At 44.4% G+C, this 21280-nt stretch overlaps 1 protein-coding gene across 11 annotated transcripts in view; it reads right to left on the reverse strand.

Moving 5' to 3' along the window:
- PTPRT (protein tyrosine phosphatase receptor type T) overlaps nt 1–17813 on the reverse strand; it is a 565545-nt gene extending 547732 nt beyond the window's left edge. For 6 of the 11 annotated variants that reach the window (XR_005824772.1, XM_040575469.1, XM_040575472.1 and 3 more), the window contains exons 1-4: nt 17688–17813; nt 16912–16970; nt 15373–15526; nt 12669–12856 (exon numbers count right to left, since the gene is read on the reverse strand). The gene's annotated coding sequence lies outside the window, so the exon portion shown is untranslated. Of the gene's footprint in view, nt 1–12668; nt 12857–15372; nt 15527–16911; nt 17517–17548 lie in introns of those variants that run through there. The other 5 variants (XM_040575474.1, XM_040575473.1, XM_040575465.1 and 2 more) reach the window with 4 other exon arrangements.
- Nucleotides 17814–21280: the final 3467 nt, after the last annotated feature.

The following is a 21280-nucleotide window of genomic DNA, read 5'->3' on the forward strand; positions in this document are numbered from 1 at the left end:
ACTAACGTAGGGGCCCTCCTGTGCCCCAGACAGTTGCACCTCGCCTTGTTCTGATTCAGCAAGGAAACTAGCTAGTGCCCTCCAGTGAATGTCAAGATTTTCACCAGGTATTAAAAGGTAATACAGGATTAAAGTGGAATATAAATGAATGCTGCTGATGGATGTCCTAGGATGGAACTGCTCTCTTGAAAAATCACAAACAATCCAGAAACTCCTGCATCTCCTTAGTGCTACTGCTTCATTAGAGCTTAGTAGGGAACGACAAATTTGTAGAAGACTCTGTCCAGTTGTATTCATTAATTTAAGTGTAACTTTTGCTTTTTGTTCTTACTGACAGTAGAAACATTGTCTCTCTCTGAAAATTGTCAGAAACACATAAAGCACTATTGAATAACGTCAAAAGCAAGCTCACCTAGGAGAAGTAGTGAGAAAGGAATTAATACCCAACACCCCTCTGAAAAGCACCTGATATCTTAGGCTTCCTTGAAAGATTTGGAAACACTAAGGCATTTACTCCACTTGCTTGAAAAGAGCCAAAAAGTCAAAAAACATGGGGAACGCTAGATAATATTTTCTGTAAACTGGTCAATTTTGCTACAGAGACCTTAATTTACACCTTATTTCACCCGAGCTGCTACATATTGCTCTGCAATACAGCTTCTAAATCTTGTCCTTTGATCCCAATCTATTTCCCCATCTGACACTGCAGGCTTCACATTGCCATGTGTTGCACAAGGAATAATGCAGAATTTTTGGAAGAGGGAAAATGGTTTGTGAAGACAGAAGCCACAGTGGGAGAAGTGAGAAAACAACCCAAATCTTGGCGAACTGCTAACTGGCTTAAGAACACACAAAATACCAGTTTCGGTTCAATTCCCCATCTTCCAAACAGAAGGAGCCTCGGTGCACGCTGAAGGCAGAGCTGGAGCAGAGGTTAAAATACTGCAGATTCCTCGTGCGTGTTCTCTGCACATCAACTAAGGCAGACTGCCTGCCAGAAGAATAGCTGTATGCCTTTGTCCAATTTTAATTCCTATCTTCATTTTGGAGTAGGTTTCTTTTTGGAAACTCTCTGTCTCTGGCTAATTTGCTGTGTTCTCTGCTGATAAGTGCTGCTTTCTAGCACCAGATATCATAGTCCAGGCAAACTTTGGTGTCGAGATCTGAAGGGCTAAAAAGCAAGAAGATACATTTTGTTCTTTCTTCTGAAGAAAGGACACCCTGCAAGATTAAAGTAACTGGATTTTGATCAGCATTTCCCATTTGCACTGGGCTCTTTACGAATTGAAATGTAAAAGGTCAAAGCTCCAAAAGCATTTTTCATTTCTAAAGAGGTTTGTTCACTACTGTAATTTAATAGCCATGCCAAAGCTGATAAGATTTTGGAATCTGTCCATGGCGTGTATTGATGTCACAGGTCAAAAATAAAGGCTTCAATGTAATTTATTTCTCCAAGCACAGTGAAGATAATAACTCAAGCACAGAGCAATATGTTAAAACTAAATTATATTCAATAAAGATGACTTATGCCAGTCTTCTAAAAACTAAATACACTTGGCTCAATTCAAATTTGCTCATCCCTATGGTATGGTAGCCTCCAAGAGGTTCTTGCGCATTGCACAGCGGCCAACGTGCGGTTCTGTGTGCTCTGAGAGCACTGCAAGGGGCAGGAGGTTGTTCCTCCTTTCTCTGTTCAAAATCTGGCTCAAGGGAGCATTTTCTTGCACCAGCTTCTCCTTCTGTTTTGCTTTCTGCTGGATGGAATGATGCATAAGAGCAAAAATCCTCTTCTGCTATAAATAGGGTCCGCGCATGTGATGCAGTGGGGAGGAGAGCAGATGCTGCACTCAGGGCTTCAGCTGGCATGTCAGCCTGTCACGTGCAGCTGGGGATGGGGGAAGGAGCCACTTCCAAAACACTGGGAATGACAATTCTCAGCAGAATAGGTAGAGCCTTTCCTCTACCACCCAAACTGCAAACTGAATGTAAAGCACTGAACTTCAAGGTTGAGCTGTTTGTCCACTCACAGTGCAGAGCTCTAAAGCTGGAGCTGACAGGGATGTTGTTCTTCCAAGCAGGTATTTACTGGGATCCAGAGGATGCAGGAAATCCATCCTTGTATGGAAGCCAGATCTTAAACCATTATCATTAATGGAGTGTTCAACCAGCAAATTTTAGTGCCAACCCTGACCTACCGTTTAGCTTTCACCCTCTATTGCAACTATTTCAGCACATTGCTTCTAAGAATTTCTTCACATGACAGAGGGTTTCCTTACACGCCTCTCATTTGAGGCAATGAGACTTGAATCAGGACACTTGCTTCTGACTGGATGTGATGGGTTATTTTAGGCAGTAACTCTACCCAAGAATTCATAAGATCATTAAAATGTTGTATTTGATTTCAAACAATTTTACAGCCTCAGAGGAGACATATCCAGGGAGAGGCAGAAAGCCTGTGATCCCGGTATGCAGGCAAATACCAAGGATGTTGTACTGGATAAATGTACAAGATCTGTGATGAGCTGGCCCTGTGATCCATAAAACAATATAATGTCTGCTGGTGTGCTTCTCAGGAGTTGCCCTTACTGCAACTACAAAGCACTGCTGAGAGCAGGAACACTTCTGCACAAGTTTGCAGAGTTTGAAATCTTCTTTACGTTATATGGATGATTCTGATTTTAGTACAACGTCTACACAACTAATAATTTGCAGTAATTTGCATGTCAGAAAAAATTGCTTATAATCTGGGAGGCAGTTAGGTGGTTGTAATTTATCTAATATCACACACCTATGGAAAGCTATGGGGATGAAAGTAAGGGTCAGCTCTTCTGTTGTCTCCAGGCTCTAATGAAAATCCAGGCATGACTTCCTCTAAACAATGAGATATTTCAGCCAGGAAAAATCAACCAGTGTGAGGGAAAAGCAATCAAATAGCAGTCTGGGTTATGAAAATCAAGACAGTGAAAGACTGGTGGCGTTTACCTGCTATCACAACCGCAGCTCCAGAATGACCACTGGCAGGGACAGAATTAGAATAGAAGGAATCATAATTTGCACCAAAAAGTTTAGTGTAACAAAAAAAATAAAACACCGCAAAATAACAGAACCAAATAAAATTAACAAAATCAACAGTGTAAGGTTGTAAGACAAGCACAGACTCAATGTCTGTTTGAACTGAAGAGTAAATCAGGTGCTACAAGTGTGTGACTGGCAGGTCACGCATCTTCAGCAGGCTGCTGTCAACCACAACAGCCACTACCAGGTTACAGGCAAGTAACCCTAGAGTCAGGGTGGGTGAGGCCATCAAGAGCATGTGGGGAACAGCTAAAAAGGCAACATCAACTTCTCCAACATACACTCACAAAAGCAGCAGGAGAAGCTCCCCACAAAATAAAGAACAATGCTGGAAAATGCCGTTTGAGTAAAGACCAGAGGAAGGAGATGGATCATGAAGGCAAAGTGGCTTCTCAAAGAAGTGACAGAAAAACCCTTCATCCACGTGCTAAGGTTGTAACTCTCAGGTTATAGCAGCTGGACCCCCTCGTAGGCCTTCACAAAGAAAGATTTTAACAGTTAAAAAAAAAAAACAAAAAAAACAACAAACCAAAACAAAAGAAGCAGCACCCAAACCAGTTTTAAAAAGCAGGAAGAAGCTTTTTGAAGCTATGTGGTAGAAGGTCCATGAAGGTACTGACCTTGGAAAATAACTCAAACTTTCAGCATTAATAAAAACAGCAGTGAAATATTACATAGAAAACTCAACAGCAGTTTTCTCAAAGTTGAAGTCCATCAGCATTGCTGAAATGGTGAATGTTTGCTGGAATGTGAACATGGTGAAAAAAAAATGACTGCTCTACAAAATGAGGGACTGGCAAAGCTTTGTAAGGAAACAGCAAAATGGCTCCATGCTCCAAATAGGAAAGAAAAAATAGCTGGTAAACTGGAAAGGTCTTCAGCAGTGTCACTTAGCAAAATGGAAGAGTTGGTTACGGTAAGCCCTGTGGGAGAAGCATTGTGTTTTGGCTCATAAGACCACGTATTTACCATAAGAACAAATCAAAACAGCACTGATAGTAAGCCAAAAATCAGTAACTGATACAGAGCAAGCTCTGGGGCCTCAGGGGAGCATCCTCGTTTAACTTCCAGATTGCAAAAAGCATTCAATGGTAATGGTGTCCATTGCAAGTGCATTTGGGGGGTCTGGAGGAGTAATGCAGGACAAGTGAAGATGTGTGTCTTCTGCCAGGTGCCATCTTCAGGTCCAGATGCAGGCAGGGGCAGATTGTGTGCCTGATGCTACAGCAATGCTGAAGTTGAAGGCGAGTTCTTCCACACCCACTACTTGGCATTGCCACCAGCTCCACTACAAGAAATAACTAACTACTTTCCTTATGAAATGCTTTCAACGATAGCTATACTAAAAAACAATCAAATATTGTAATGACAGCATCGCTCCTGTAAGTGACAGCTTAGCCAACACTGAAGTGAGGACCAGAAGGCTATGCAGAACTGTGGGGAAAATACTGAGAATTATTCAGGTTGAAAACAAGCCTTGCAAGAACTGCAGCAGTTTCAAAGTCAAGAAGAGCTTTGCAAGGTAGAGATGACAATCAAGAAACTTCTTTGCATATTCTGGCAGCAAGGCACAGGGCCATGGAGATTGCAGAAAGGAAATAATGCTGTGAATTAGAAGGTGGCCATTGCCTCTACCAGTTTGAAAAAAAAAAGATTTGGTTATCAAAAGCCTGCAACTTAGAATCAAACAGGGCATTTTTGCTTTTTTTTCATTTATTTCTCACCATATGGATGTGAAAAAATGGAAATCCGTAGCAGACACAGGCAGATATGATAGGCCTTTGAAAGCAAATGCCTTAGGAAGCTTATGATGTTAAATGAAATTAATTTCTTAAAAAAATGGAAATTCATCAGAACTCGGCAATCATGCTCTCAGAAGTTAAAACCAAAAGAAATGGTCTGACGTATCTGCTAAGGAGAAGGTCGGCACCTCTGCCTACATCTGGACTGCAGGAACAGCACGTGGTGCACGCAGCGCGGAGCAGAGCGCGTGAGCAGCAAGTCCCAGCGATGAGCCGACAGGGGCGGTTGTGGCTGCCCGACATCGCTCACACCGTGCGGCAGGGCTCAGCTCACACGCTTTTCTCCACGGTCAGGACGAAGCAGTGTTAGATCCCACTCCCATTACCAATGACCTTAAAGCCTTTTGGCTGACATCCTAGCTCCAAGACAGATGATCTACAAGGAAATCCAAGCCACAGGTTTTCCTGGTTTGCCCATTGATACTCTGAGTATTTTTGCCTCTCTTCGATGAACTCACCGCTCTGTTGCTGGACAGCTTTGGAGCATCTCCAGCTGCAAGTTAGTAGAAACTGTCTGTTAGCTCAGCCTATTCCTAATAAAAGATAAATAACAGCAGCACTACTGGGGCAAAGCCATTGTCCATCTGGTCCAGTTTGCTATAAAGAGGTTTAAAAACGCTAATTGGTGGAGTTGCTTCTCCTATTGGTATGAGGTGAGTGGTGGTCGGTGACCACATTCAGGTAAATTTCATAGGTTTCAAGCCATTTGCTTGAGGTCGTAATATATTTTTGCTGTCTATTATGTTCTTCAGCAGATTCTGGACCATTCAGTGACTTAACTGTCGGATCAATACTAGTGAAGGATATTAAAAACGTGTTCTTAAACAGAATGCTGTTGAGTGTTTGTTGACCAGCTGCTGGGCAAATGCTTGCATTGCACAGAAAGCAAACAGAAAGAGCCAGGATCCTAACAGAGCTTGGGGAGGATGAGCAGGACGACTCACGTTGGAGGAACCATGTAGCTCCACGAGGCTGGGGTTGTCGTAGGCAAACTCCCAACACGGAGCTGAGGTCTCCTTCCTGCTTTATCTACAGTTCATTATCCATTGTAGAGTTGTGGAATTAATAAGGTTTTGGTGACCCTGGACCATGCTCATAATGAGGAATGGATGTTAGCAACACTAAAATGAGCACAGTAATTAGCGTTGCCTATCTGCAGAGACCCCAGAACCCTCCAGCACAGGAAATACTCTGCTTTTACACGTGGATTGTGTTTGAGTGCCTCTTTCCTTGATCTCTGTTATACAGCAGGTTTGTGGACAGATGCCTCCAAAGCCTCTTTCCATCCCAATAAATTGCAATATGTCTCCTCAGCCAGCGTGCCCACAGCCCCCCAACGACATTGGATGTGAGGATTTTGGCTTTTGGTGAGCGCTGCCATTACCGCTCAAATCAAAGCACCTGCAGCAAGCTCAGAACCCCAGAAATCTGCACGTCAGATGGCTGTGCACCCAGAAGGGTCCATGGTGATAACTGGCACGAGCATCCCCAGTGCTGGGGAGCGAGGGGCTGGTGACAGCCTGATGGGAAAACCTCACAGGACATAAATACAAGGGCATCCTTCCCACCGCTGGCGGCTCTTTACAGCCCTGACCTGCAGGGATTTGGGCTTTTTTCTGTAGCTGGTGGAATGAGTGGTTTACATATAAATTATCCGATGAATGTAGCCTTGTTTTCTGTTCATGAATCATTCATGGCCTGAGCCCGGTTTTGGCAAATGCACACATTTTCTGTACGTATCCTCTGAATCCTTTGAAGAGTGCTGAGCTGACAGCGGTGCCCAGGCTGCCCCTTTGGGTTTTCAATACACGTGGCCTGCAGGCAGGTGAATCTCGTGGTCTCATTTTGGCCCCGTTCACTGCGTAACTGAGCTGCTCAGATCCAGGTGTAAAATGATAAAGCCAACTAGTACAGTGTCTTCCTTGGCCTGACCCCCAGCTCCTGTTGGCCACTTGCAGCTCCATTAAGAGAACTTTGTCAGGCACCGCTCACACACCACTGACACAGCTGTTTGAAGGTTTTGTCCTCACTTCTTGCTACGGAGATTTTCCTCTAATTTCAAGCCTAAATTAATTCCTGGCTTATTTAAATCATTTGTCCTTCCCATACTTTGCACACCCAGTCTTCACCTAAATCAACAAAGTGCTTTCTTCCTCTCTCAGACGAATAGTCCTTGTGTTCCTCTGGCTGTCCCAGATCCCTTCACTGGACCATTTGCAGTTTGAATTCGTAGCTCTCACACTTTTGGGAAGAGCTGTGCACGCAGTTCTGATGAGATGAGGCCAACCTTTGTCAAATTGAATTAGTGCTTCCCTGGACTTCCAGCACTAGCTAGAAATCCCACTTGGATATACCTCATCATTTTATTCTTGAGACCATATAATTGGCCATTAATGGTTAACCCGTGACATTCAAATACACTTGGTCACTTCTAACAAATAGCTGAAATTTTTGCTGCTGTTCCATAAGAACTTGTCCATACGTTATATACTATTGCATCTTATCCCACTTCTATTACTTCAGTTTTCAAGGTCAGTCGTCAGTTAATAGCCCCATCCTGGTGTGCACTGACGATGCTCCCAACATTGCGTGAGCCGTAAATGTCATTGGCACACTCCCACGTTCCCTTCCAAGGTCAGTGCAGAAATGAAATATGTTCAGTCCCGCTCCTGGTCCTGGGGGATGTTTACTGGTAACCTCACTTCAGAGCGATAATTCCCCTTTCAGTGTTTCCTGTCATTGGCCTCCCTTTAGCCAGTGCTGTACCCACTTTACAGTTCCTGTATAAATTGTCCACGCTTTCAGTTGAGCTGATAATTTCCCATGTGGCACTATATCAAATGATTTCTTCGGTCCAGATAGATGAGATATCCTGCATTTCCTTTGTCTACAAAAATCATTTATCTTATCAATTTTATCACAAGCAGACACAGCTTGCCCAGCAGATTTTCATCGCTGGCAGGACGATCATGACCACAACACAAAATTGGGGTGCTCTCTACAGCTATGCTGGACCTGTGCATTTGGAGAGGGGGCTCTAATTTCAGAGACAAAATCTCTTACAGTACTACCCCTGGAAATGACCCAATTTGCCACCGAGGCTCTGAATAGACGGCAACTCTCATTCCCATCATGGAGCTTAAAGTCAATGCCAGCGATGTATTTTCTTACAGCAGGCAACTACAGCCCAGCACAACAAGGAGAGAAGACAAGGCATTTGCCTGCTTTATTTCGCTTGCTGTTATATATCTATTTGTTTATTGTAAGGGAAAAGTGCATGTTTTTTACACAAAACTGATAAGTTTAGTGCTTTCATTTTATGTTCTGAGCAGTTAAGCCATTCAGTGTTTTAAGCATAGCATCGGTTCTTTATAACTCAGTGCTGACAACAGGAGTGTAAGATAATGGAGCCTAAAGAGAGAGATTTTTTCCATTCTTACATTGTTTCTGAAATATGGAGCGATCAAATGCACTCAGTAGAAGGTTTCTATCAGTAAATCTTCAGTAAAAGTGCCTTGAAAAGTTAGACAGAAAAATTGTGGAAGGGTAAAAAAAAAAAAAGGCTTGCGGTTTCAGTAAAAACTCACAAAAGTTTTCTGAAAATTCCTTACAGGCACTGCAGCAGGTTTTCTCCAATCTGGTTTGAAGGAAAGGGCTTCAGCCCCTCCTTATCTCAGCATTCACACAAGGAATGAATACCCAAAAATAATTTTGGGGGTTTTCCTCATCTGTGGCACAGCACTTGGGCAGAAGAGGGAAGGGTTAATTTGAGCCATGCTTTCCAAGCGCTGCAATTGCAAGGTGAGATCTGGGAAGCTGCTGCTGTCCCCTCCAGGTGCCTGCCGCTGCTACGGGCTGTCCTGAACCTGCAGCAGAAATACTCTCTCCATTTCTCAGGCTCATCATGTCCACAAAATCCTGCCTGCTGGTTACAGCCCGCATGTTCGTTGTTTCCAGATCGCTGAGAAGTTCTCATCCCTCCTGGGTGTCTGGTTTTAAATTCCTGCTTGGGCACATTTCCTGAAGTGAATAGAAATGTAGGACTTATCTACACACGCAGTTGATAGGATCTTCTGCAAAAACTGCCCATGGGCAATTATGCATTGAAAGGGCAATTACACACACAGCAACCCAATTTGCATACAAAATCCAGCTCATTGCCAAGAATTGTATGTACATTTTTATGCAGTATTCAGAAAATTGGGTCCCAAAGATATAAATCCCTTCTTCTGATATCAAATCACTTTTTACTTCTGCAACCAGAAATGGAATAAAGGAGACACATTAGAAAAATATTATCAGAAAATGAGCAAGGCCGCATCGAATCAGGCTGCAAGTCTGCCTGGCACTGGTCAGGGGTCAGAGGAGCCGTGTAGGAACAAGCCCAATGTGTCCCAGGGCTCGCCGAGCATCTTCTGCCAGCATTTTGTGGAGCAGTGACTTTCGCAGTCAAAGGAGGGCTTTCAGTATTCAATAGCCTGGATTATTCAGAAATAAATGGGTTATTCTTGCAGATAAAAATTCAAATAGAGAATAAACCAATTCTATTTGCTCACATATGTCCATATCAATACAGCGTCTGATGTGTAAATATGCCGCAGCAAGCAGATTCCTCTCCCTGCCTCTGCACAGTGCAAATGCGGGTGGCAGCGCCGCGCTCTGTGCTGTGTGCGCACCCGCAGCTCTGCCAGGACTGCCCGAGCCGGCACCAGCCGTCCCTTCTCCACAGCCCTTTCCTGGGGCACCATCGGCCTTGGCTGTAAGGAGGACAAGAGGCAGAAATCTCTGGTTTCTTTGCACCATCACTGAGACTTATAAACCCTAGGCCGGGCGACGTTTTCATTCAGCTGGCATGTTTTGATAACCCTACTTCCTGCTGTCACAGGTATTCAGAGTTGAAAAATAAAGCCACCCTTTATGAAAGTACATTTAATGAGAGTTTAATGTTCACACAGTAAATTTGCGAGCAGCTGGATTTGTTTTTAAGTTTCCTTGACGTCTTTTATTTGTTTAATACATGGGTCTATAAAAGCCATTTCTCTGCGCCTGCTAATGAGCAATAGGGGACTCAGCAATTTAAAACCTGGAATGTGGCATCAAAATGAAGAATGCAGTAAAGGCTGCCGGAGCGGGGAGCTCCAGATGTGACAATCGGTGCTTTATAGGGCAGGAAGATGGAGCACAGGCATGTGGCTGTGGTGTCACACAAGCTATGGGCTCACAGACCCAGAGCTGTGATTTCCATCAAGCTAAACGTGAGCTAATGAACTTGCTTCCTCTGTGCTAACGAGTTCAGCTTTAGTCCATGCTGCGATGGGAGCCTTGGCAAGGAAGGCCTAAGAGGATGGGTGGGAAGAAACAGGACATCTGTGGAGACCCCAGATGATCTGAAGCTGACTTCCACAGGTAGAGCTGGACTCCAAAATTTCTACAGTGGAGGTCTTCTCTGTGATTAAAAGTGGAGAGCACCAGGGCCACCATCAGCCACCCCAGGGACCCTGCCACCTCTCTGACACTAAAGCTGTTGGGGCTTTTACTAAGAAATAGCAATGAGAAGGTAGTGCCTACCCACGGCCATTGCACTGCACAAAGTGAAAGAAGCATCTGGGAGCCTCCAGAATCAGCTGGAGTTGGGGAAGACTTTCCTTGGAACATATTCCATCAGAAAGACAAAGACTGAAATTGAAGAAAAGATAAGATTCTCCTAATATATTTTGATTTGAGAAATTGTTTTGGAAAAAGAAATCGCTAGGAAAAAATATTTAAACTAGGGTACTTTTTCTTGATGTCTTTAAACAAAGCCTTTTAAGCTATATAACAGCAGGACATTGATTTTATTTTAAAAGAATTAAAAGCTGCATAATGAAAGTCTTTAATTTCACGAGAAATATTTTTTACTTTAATTTCACTAAGTGGATTTTATGAATTGCTTCAAGTTGATGTGGAATGATTTTCTTTTACATTTCCTTATTCAGGTTGTGCAATAGAGAGAAAAATCAGTTCTTTGCACAGCTTTACTCTTGAATATATTGAATTCCTCTGTGAAGATGGAAAGGATGGCAATCCTTGCAAACCGAGTAATTCAGATGAATAGTGTCTTCAGAGTCAATTACCACTGTGTGGAGCTGCTTCTCACTTCTGTCTCATCTGGACTCTCCAGCTCAATTTTTGCTCTCCCCAGAATTTCTTATTTTTCTTTTTTTTTTTTTTCCTTTTTTTTCTCCAGACAAACTAGAAAGGGATCCCCTCTGTTGTGCACATGGATTAACTAGAGCAAGGAACTTTAAAACAAGTCCCAAATCCCAGAACTGCTGTACTGCATTATAAAACACCTCACCAATACCTTTGTGCGCTTTGGTCCAAATGTCATCTTCATAAGGGAAGTTACTGGCAACCCCAGTCCTATCTGGTTTGAACTCAGCAAAAGGGGAGAAGAGTTTAGCTTTTCCCCAAAAGCAGATGGTCAAAATCCAGCCCAGCTCCGAGCCACCACACTGGGCCCATCCCCCAGGGCCTCCTAAAGGGTCACCGCTAGTTCCTTCTTGCAGGCAATACCAATTTAAGGGAGAACACCACTAAATGTATAAATATCATGAATACCACATACGTTACTGTTTGTGAAAGACAAGCATTTCATTTTCCTGCATTCATGTTGGTTTAAAACAGCAGAGCTGCCTGCAGCGCCAGTCTCTGCCTGCCCAAGCTACCTCTGCATAAGCAAAGCCATGAATTTAAAGCGCTTTGTCTGCCTGCTGTAACAGTCCACCACTGGCAGAAAAAACACTCTGTTACCTCCTCCCAATGTTGGTGTCCATTATATGCCTTCCTGTTTGGTCTGGCAACATGCCGGTGCACTTCCTATTCTCTATTGCTAGGGAGATAATAAATAAGGCCAATTATTCCTATCGGGGTTGCATTAAGAACCACTACTTCCTGCAGTGCAATGTAAATGCCACTTTTCATTCTTATTTTTATGATTCTTTAGCCAGTTATGGATCCATGTTGCTGTGTTTATATCAAAGGCAGTTTTAATTTATTTCAAGATTAAAATTTTATGAGAGATTGCATCAGATGCTTTTCTAAAATTCAAATAGACTGTGCCCACCACATTCCCTTCAGCTAGTAACTGTAACTCTATTTTAATAAGATATTGAATTTGTCTTCAAGATTATTATTTTTTTCTGCATAAACCCACCGTCAAAGGAATATTTTTCTCCTTTTTTATTTCAGATTTAGAAATTCGATGGATGGTAGCTGACTGTGTCATACTTTTTCTGATGAGTAGGATAGTATTTACATTTCCTCCTTTCCTATACATTTCCTCCTCCTATAATTTCTCAGAAATAACTCAAGACAAATAAGTGACTCCATATGGTAATCCCTTTATCATCTTAGGATGCATAACTCTTCAATTAGTTGGTCTCTATGCGTTTTACATTTTTCCGAGGATTTGATTAATTTGCCTTATCTCTTTTTTTTTAATGCTTTCTGTTCAGTTATGTATAAAACATCTTTAATATGAACCTGATTGTACTGCATAGACATACAGGTCATATTCTACCATGAAACCCTACACAAACCTGTTTTGTTCAGTGAAATGGATGCCCCTTGAGCTGTGCCACCTGCAAGGTTGGCCGCTATGTGCTGGCAGGGACATCTCCAACTCCATCTCCATCTCCCAAAACCACTCTTGGAATGACGCACATCAGGAGTTTGTGTTTCACTCCATCATAGCCTCTCCCTGAGACTGTTTCAGCTGTAATGTATAGCCTGATGTAAGGACATACATACCCTGTGTTGTGAGACTTTCCTCCGCAGAAGAGGAACCACCTCTTTCCAAAGAGACTGAATATTCACTACTGGGGAAGGACGTCCGTAGCCCAGCCTGTGGCCACTGCGCATCTGGTTCCCTGTTGCCTTGATTACAGCAGCATCTTCCTCATCTTAGTGTATTCTCATCTCAGGCGGCCAACTTGCTTCTGTCAATAATAAAAATAAGTAGCAGAGCATCCAATGTATTATTGATCAGAAAATAAATATTTTAGTGTTTTTCAATAATTCAACATTGTCTTAAAAAGAAAAAAAAAAAACAAAAAACAAAAAAACAAAGCCCCATGAACAATGAAGAAAATTCCCCAAGTCCAGAGAGGGCTTTTGGGAAAAATGTAAAAAGGATAAAATCTGTGTTAAAAGCAGACATGCCTCTCTCATTTTTTAAAATGTTTTCAGGTTCGATATAATAGTAGAGGGTTTGATGCACTTAATGATTTGCCTGAGCTGGTTGGGAGAGTAAAATATCTTTCCTACCTTAATAATTCATCAGAAATAATGTTGCAGTGGGAAGTATACAAAGGGTTGCACCCTGACGGAGCAAAGCAGCAAGTATCTGCTGCAATACCATGTTTGCAAGGGACTGTTTATTTTATATGCTACTTCTTTCTATCCTTAAAGAAACCACCAGCTCCTTCTCTTCTACCATAGCTTGTGCCAGATTTACTTATTTTTACACCTAGATGAAAAAAAAAAACAAAAACAAAAACAAACTTTCTTCTACTTTCTATGGCAACGGCCTGTAAAAGCACACACCTAGCGGTAGCTGGCTGAACATTAGATACTTGTACCACGTTTCTCAGTGCATTTACTGGGAGACGTATCACGCAAGCAATAAAGACCACTGCAGGTACTTTTCTACTCTTGAAAAGTGCCTTTGAAAATTGGCAAAAAGGAATTCTGTGGTTGCTGTCTTTTATCATATTTGCCCTGTTTACAGCTCCAGAGGGATGGTTTCCCTGGCGCTTAGTGCTGCATAGCCATCCATATCTGATCATTAAGTTTCCTTGGCTCTGATCCAGTAATCAGTCAAAACTTCTGCACTGACTGTATTTAAACGATGCCCCATTTCCGTATAGAGGTTATGAAGTGCTAATTTCATATAAAAAAAGGAAGGCTCTATCACATCGGAAGCAGAGGGCTGATGAAATGGGATTACCGTAAGCAAAGGAGGGAAGATTTACAAGAATCTCTGTCCTCCTCCAGTCCCTTAGCCTTCATGCCTCTTCCCATGCTCTTTTTCCAAGGGAACACTTGAATAGCTCCAAACAGACCCGAGTCTGCAACTCAGCTCAAGGCAGCTCATCAAGGGTGCAAGCCAAGAAGCAGTGGCAGTGCTGACACCTCACACGTCCCCCGGCTCTTCACACTCTGCTGGTGTGAGTCCACGCTGAACAGTCACCCTGCTGGCGCTAGGCTGCTTTTATTATCTATTATTTTTTATTATTATTGTTATCTAGCTAGAACAAAGTTAGCTTTGTTCTGCCTAGCCATTCTTGGAAAATAAGACGTGATTTGCTTTTATTCTAGATGCAGACATTCAGTTTATTAATAATTACGTGAGCAATGGTAGCGTGCACTAGACCTAGTTCACATGAATGGCAGGCTCACTGAAAGAACTGGCCTGGCTGCGGGGTGAATCACCATTCCTGCATCAGAGCTGTGAAGCTGGGATGAAATACGCTACTGATGCTGATTCTCTCCTCGTTTAGCTCCAGTTCCTAACGGAGATCAAAGATCCCATTAGACAGATTTTATGAAGAGACAGTCCCTCATCACAGACTTTGAACAAGCTGAACAAAAATTGTTTTAAAAAAAAAAAAAAAAGGGGTCTGGCTCTTCCTCCAGCAGGCGTGTGCACATCTGAAATGTCCCAAGTAAAGATTTTAAAAACTCATTTCCAGAATTCACAGGAGTTCTAATGAATCTCTCCAGCTCTCTGACGCAGAGGAAGGAATGCAGAAATACCTCGTTAGTTTAAATTAAAAACAAACAAGTGAGAGGAAAAATGCTCCAAAAAGGAGCCATCAAAGCATTAAGGCTGTGAACATAATTTAAGTAACAGACTTCTATGGGACACAAGTGAGAACTGGGGCAGTGGAAGAACTTGGGCTTTGGGGTTTTTTTGGGCTTGCACATCAGCCATGCTGTTCCTGCTGAGTCTCAGGGGCAAGGCACGCTCAGAAAGGACCAGGAGGAGAGCATTGGACAGGGGTGGATGTTCACTAAATACTCATACTCAAGCCAAACCTGTTGTCACTGACTTCCAGAGCTGCCACATCACCACTAAAGCCTCTGCTTGCCTTCCAAGCAGCCAAGTCACCTTTCCAGCAACACTGGTGCAGCCTAGGGCAGCTCTGAAGGTACTTTACCACTCCAAGATAACATCTCTAGTACTTTCCCTGTCCTTTCTCAGCTGCTGTATAAATATATGTAAGTGCTACCATGACTTTAAGTCCCATAATACTGGGGTTCCATAAAATTGGAGTAATTTATTCCATTAACCAGGCCAGCTAAAAAACAAGATTTGTATTTCCATGACAAACGCATTTCAAAACTTGGTCTCACTCTGCATTGCAACCCTCTCCACCTTCTGCCCATTTAAGTCAATATTCCTAAAAAAAAAAAAAAAAAAAAAAAAAGAGATTTAACAAATCCCACTTACAGACCAAAATCTCTGGTCTTCACCAACAGAAGTTTGCCTTGATGGTGGGTGTGTTGGCCGTCTGCTACCTTCAACTCCTTTTGATGACTGGAAATGGCTTTCCCTGGAGGGGAAAGTCCTCACCGTATTCCAGCTCCTGCTGTTCTGCTCCTACCTGGAAAGAAGGAAAAGAGAGAAACTCAGCGTAAGAAGCCTCCGATTTGTTCCTTGAGTGCAGCTCTGGTGCCGCAGCCTCAAACAGCTGCACGCCAAACACTTTAGTTAATTGGCAACAAATTGGGAGATATGAGTTGATTGCAATAAATATTTTATTAATTTAAAGAAACAAAAGGTTACATCCCTTCTAGCCCAGTTTGATTGTGCACAGTCGCACACATTAATATGTAATTGCCACATCAATTGGCAATCGTGGGCTCAGAAGGAGCTCATTAGGAAAAATACTTCTGCATGTATCCTCAGTAGGTGTCAATCAGCATCACGCCATTGAGATCGATGGAGCTAGGCTTATTTATAGTTAAAACAACAAGAATTCACCTGGAAAATAAATCCTACAGTATGTTTTCATATTTAAGCTAGACAGAGGAAGAACTGATTTTTCTCTGCATTTTTTTTGTTTACTTAAAAATGCAATTTTTTCTGTATCTCACCTATGCTTAGAAACCAGGTATTATTTTTTGTGCCTAACACTGTAACTAAAATACAAATATTCAAAACTAATAATGCTGTAGCTCTCTACATCCCATGTTTGCCTTCTCCACTCCATCCCACCAGCACAATGTGAGGAGCATCTCTGTCTGGGGGGCTGGGAAAACGTCTTACATTCTTTCTGTCTCCAGTTTTGAGGTTTTCATGATAAAATCAAATGCAGGCTATGGCAGAAACATGTGTGGCAAAGCAATGACAAGAAGTGGTTGAATTATTCATGGTGAATAAATTAGCGATGAGCACAGACCCTTCCCAGCACAGGAAGCCTCTGTGAGTTATCTCTGAGGTGGTAGAGCCCTGTGCATGTCCAGAGAAGCTCCACTTAACTGGACAGACTTTCTGGGGAAATCAGTGTCAGGATTAGACCTGTAACTTGAAACAAAGCACTAGAGCTGTCGCTGTAGTGATGTTTCATTAGCAAATGTGTATTTCATTTTCATCCAAATGTTGCACAGCAAACCACTGATTTCCACATAATTTTTGATGGGAAAAAGTCAAAATAAAGCACTTCTCTCTCATTCTGATAAGGAAAATAAAAAAAACACATCACATCACCTATTTAACTCACTTAATCCTTTTTTTTTTTCTTCATTTCCTGTGTGATTCTGATGTTCTCACATTTTAGAAAGAAAGAACCACAATTATATCACTAACGTTTTTTGTAACACTTTCATTCTGTCGGAAAGGTAAACAATTTTTCTCTTCTTTGTTTTTTAAACTCAAAGTTTTTCTGCAGAACAGAAAGTCCTCTTTCTGACCAATCTGCTGTGCGGATCACATGAATAATTTTCCCAGCTGCATTTTCTTCCTAAGTTGTTTACTTTGACTACTTACTAGTCATTCTGTGGGATATCTGAGCTGTCACTGAAGTCATTTTGGCTTTCCTTCTGCTCCTGGAACAGAGGACAAACTGTTTAAACAGAGGAATAACAAACGATGAGCAGCAACTAAAGAAATGTAAATAATTCATAAATAGTTGTTTCTGCGCATCCTGGCGCAGCCATTCCCCAACAGCTATGCAAACAGAAATCTGTTTGTGCAGCAATACTCGAGCCCCTTCCCATCGCTGTTCTCAAGCAGCAGCCTGGAAGCAGATTTAAGAGCTGCAACCGGCTGTACAGAAAGGGAGAAGAAAAGGCACGGCGAGACGGGTGTTCCCATCACGAGAAAGGGCGATCGGTCCGGTTTCATTGGCACTTCGTGTGATATGGAACCACAGAACGGCTTGGGTGGGAAGGGACCTTAAGGCCCACCCAGGGCCACCCCCTGCCCCCAGCCCAGGCTGCCCCCAGCCCCACCCAGCCTGGCCTTGGGCACCCCCAGGGATGGGGCACCCCCAGCTCCCGGGGCAGCCTGGGCAGGGCCTCGCCGCCCTCAGCGGGAAGGATTTCCTCCTTACATCTAACCTGAGCCTGCCCTCTTCCAGTTTAACGCCACCACCCCCGTCCTGTCCCTACCCCCTGGCAGGGACCCTCCCCTCTCTCCTGCAGCCCCTCAGGCCCGGGCAGGCGCTGGGAGCTCTCCCGGGGCCTTCTCTGCCCCAGGCCCAGCGCCCCCGGCCCGGCTCCATGGCACAGGGGCTCCCCCCCGAGACCCCCCCGGCTCCTCACAGGGGCTGCCGCGGGCAGGGGGCGGTGCCGCCGCCCCTGGCCCCGTCCCCATGCCGTCAGCCGCTCTCGCGATAGCTGCCGGCCCGGCGCTGTCCCGCGCTCCCCCGGAGCGTGCCCGGCTCGGCCCGGGGGGGCGGTTGGGGGGTGGCTTGTGTGTGAGGGCACAGAGCTGAAGGAATGCCCCGCGGCTAAATTCGTTCGTTTCCTTAGGGGGACTTGTAAAAAAGATGGGGAGCATCTCTTTGCTCAATCAGATATTGACAGGACGAGGGGAAACGGTTTTAAACTAAAGGAGAGGAGATTTAGGTTAGAGGTTAGGAGGAAATTCTTCCCTCAGAGGGCGGTGAGGCCCTGGCACAGGCTGCCCAGAGAGGCTGTGGGTGCCCCATCCCTGGGGGTGTTCAGGGCCAGGCTGGACGGGGCCTTGGCCAACCTGATGCAGTGGGTGGTGTCCCTGCCCATGGCAGCAGGGGGTTGGAGCTGGGTGGGCTTTGAGGTCCCTTCCAGCCGAAGCCATTCTGTAATTCTATGAAAGTCAGGACTTCGGTGGTTTTTTTGTTTTTTTGTTTGTTTGTTTCTCCAGCTCTGCAGACGGGAGGCAGCAGAAGCAGCACAGGGGGGTCTCTGTGGTACCCAGCCCACACCAAATGAGGACTACCCTCCACCAAGCACCACACTCCCCACACGGCCAGCCACCATCTCCCACAACGCCTGTCTCCACCTCAACTTCCAGAAACACCAAATTTGTCCAAGAAATCGTGCTGGGCGCTTACCTCAGCAGCCCCCTGCCTTTCCCAGGGCGCTGCGGTGCGGATGTAGGCCGCTGCACACCACCAGGCTGCCAGGACCTCAGCCCCGCTGCTCAGACCCAGCCCTGAGCAGGATCTGATGGTGGTGCCTGGGGTCCGCCATAGAGGTGCTCCATGCCGGCCCATGCCAGCAGATGGCTCTGGGAGATGCGTGCAGGGCGCTCAACCTTCTGTCTGAAGCTGTTCTTCAGTAAATAATTAATGAGGAATCAAGTAATTCAGACTTTTCAGTTTGGCACGGGGACGATGGGTTGCTCCCACCATATTGAAATCTCCATGCTATCAACTCAGAAAGTAATGACAATGGTAGCTAGGTGAGAGTGGATAAATTTTGGGGTGGTGCCCTGCAGACAGCTTCCCAAGTGACCATAGAATCATCCCCCAAGAAAAAATAAGTTTACCGTTGGCCCTCTTCTGAATCTTCTCTCTTGATTTTTTCATCGTTCCACCAGCACAGCCAGTCTCTGTGCTTTTCTTCTCCAAAGTAAAGGGCTGTTATTTACACAAGGTGAAGCAGGAACAGGGAGGGAAATGGGTGACAGGAACGCCTGTACATTCTTGCCCCATGGGTCTCACTCTCTGCAGTGTCATGGGAGGGTAACCCAAAACCCAAATCATGAGCAGACATCCTCCAGCAGAGGAAATTCCCAGCAGCCAAGCGTGGTGGGTGAGCTTTCCCAGCCTCACATCCCCCCCCCCTTACATCCCTCTTTGTGTTTAACCCAGCCTAATTAAGTTGCTTAATTCCATTTTGCTGATACATTGTGGGAGCAGAGCTCCGTTCCAGCAATACTAACGAGCCTCAGAGAGAAGTTAAAGCACCCACTAATGTGTTTAAATGAGTTCTTCCCTGGAGCTTTGCAGTCAGCTGGAAGATGCCAGCGGTGGCACAACGAGGCAGGGTCAGCCCCAAGTTAAGGTCCCTCTTCCTACATCAAGCTCCTCAAATCAATCAAAGCCCATGGAGACCACCTGACGGAGCTGACAGCTTCCCACATACCTCCTGAGCTTTGTCCTTCAGAATGCTGTGGAGCATCAATGTTTTTTTGGTTGTTTCTGTTGTTGTTTTTGTCCTAAAACAGTTCCTGGGACGCTTCTGCATTCCTAGGGAGAAGGGAGCTGCCTCAGACTGACCCCTCTAATGCTGCCAAGAAATCTTCAGCAGCTCCTTCACCCCCCCCGGGATCAATTCTGTGGAGGTAATGGATGGCTCCTTCATCAAGTCTTTCTTCTTGCAGTAAATACACTTCCTCGTAGCAGGCATTAGCATGGTCAAGTGAACTCTTTGCAATCAATGGCCGAGGGTGAGGAAGTTTCTCTGAGAAAAAGGTTGTGTTAGCAAACTTGGAGGCTTGCTGCTGGGGCAGAATGGAGGGCTGAAAGGAGCAGCACTCGGCTTCTCTTGGGCTGTTTTATTCCTACACTTTTTGTGTACTTTGCATAATAATGCAATAGAGCTGACAAAAGATTTATTCCTGGCGCCTATAAAATGACACAATACAATGAGTTTTAAACAGAGAGGAGAAAAAAAATCAAGAGAAAAGGTAATTATGCGGGCTCCTCTTAAAGTCTGTAAACGCTATGGACAGAAATTCAATTAGTGCAGATGAAACTGCAGAAGCATTCATTTTCTTCTTTCTTTTTTTTAAGCCTTTTAATGTCCAGGCAACAGGGTGGATTTAAAAGACACCACTTGTGCCTCATATGCATGCAGGCACATATACATGCATACATCTGCACACATATAACCATCGCTGCTCTCCTTTACATCCACACACAGCTACTCTCTTTTATGATGGAGCACTGCTTGCTTAAGCAGAAATATTCTTTGTAGATTATATATAATCTTAAACCAGTGGTGCTCATCCATGGACAACAGTGTGCGCATGTAGTTCATATAAATCAGTAACTCACTCACAGAGCACATTTAGATTAGAAGTACTTTTGAACTGAAAAGATGTTGATGGGAGTGCTGGGCACCCAAGCCTTCTGCAGCACATTTGTTTTTTTAAAGCCTTACCAAATTCTCTCAAACTTCCCAGCCCTGCTCCAAAGCCAATTCATGTACCACTTTCTACGAAGAGGGGACCAAAAAACATTAAAGCGGGCTGCAATGCAGGGACACACCACGTGCAGGACACTGCACCCATGATGCATTTTCTTGAGGTTCTAGCTTTCTTTTGCAGAGGGCCCTTTCCCCGAGGTGGAGCTTTCTGGGGCTGCCAGAAGCCCTGGAAAAGCTGCTTTGTTGCCTACATTGCATGTTTAGCCTCAGCACCTTCTTGAAAGACACAGTGGTGGACCATCTACATGGGCATTTGGGTGCTGCAGCCATCGGGAGGCTCAGCACAGCCCATAAAATGCTTGGGCATCTCCAGTGTTGCATCCAGAAGGACTGTCTCGCTAGGGACAGGCTGAACAGCGACCGTCTGCTGATGCTGCGGCTGCAGGCAGCTAACGCAAAGCACGAGCACCATCTACTGCTGCACAGCACTGGGCTGTTAGCGGCGTGCCGGGGGCTCAATAAGGCGCTGTTATTATGGACAGGTTTCTTGACGGTTGCACTAAATGATGCTCAATAGCTTATTAGCGTTTACTAATAAGGAAAGCTCACGGAGGAATGGATTTTTCTATTCAGCACATACACCAAGTGCAAAACTCAGCATTTACAGGGATGCAGCAAGCCCCTTCTGATGACACGTGCTGGAATACCACAATAAAGTTATTTTGCAGGGTACGATAATATGCATTATGCAATGCACAGCCCATTAAAAGGCTCCTAAA

The sequence above is a fragment of the Cygnus olor genome, chromosome 16, assembly GCF_009769625.2.
Source record: "Cygnus olor isolate bCygOlo1 chromosome 16, bCygOlo1.pri.v2, whole genome shotgun sequence".
Taxonomy (NCBI): domain Eukaryota; kingdom Metazoa; phylum Chordata; class Aves; order Anseriformes; family Anatidae; genus Cygnus; species Cygnus olor.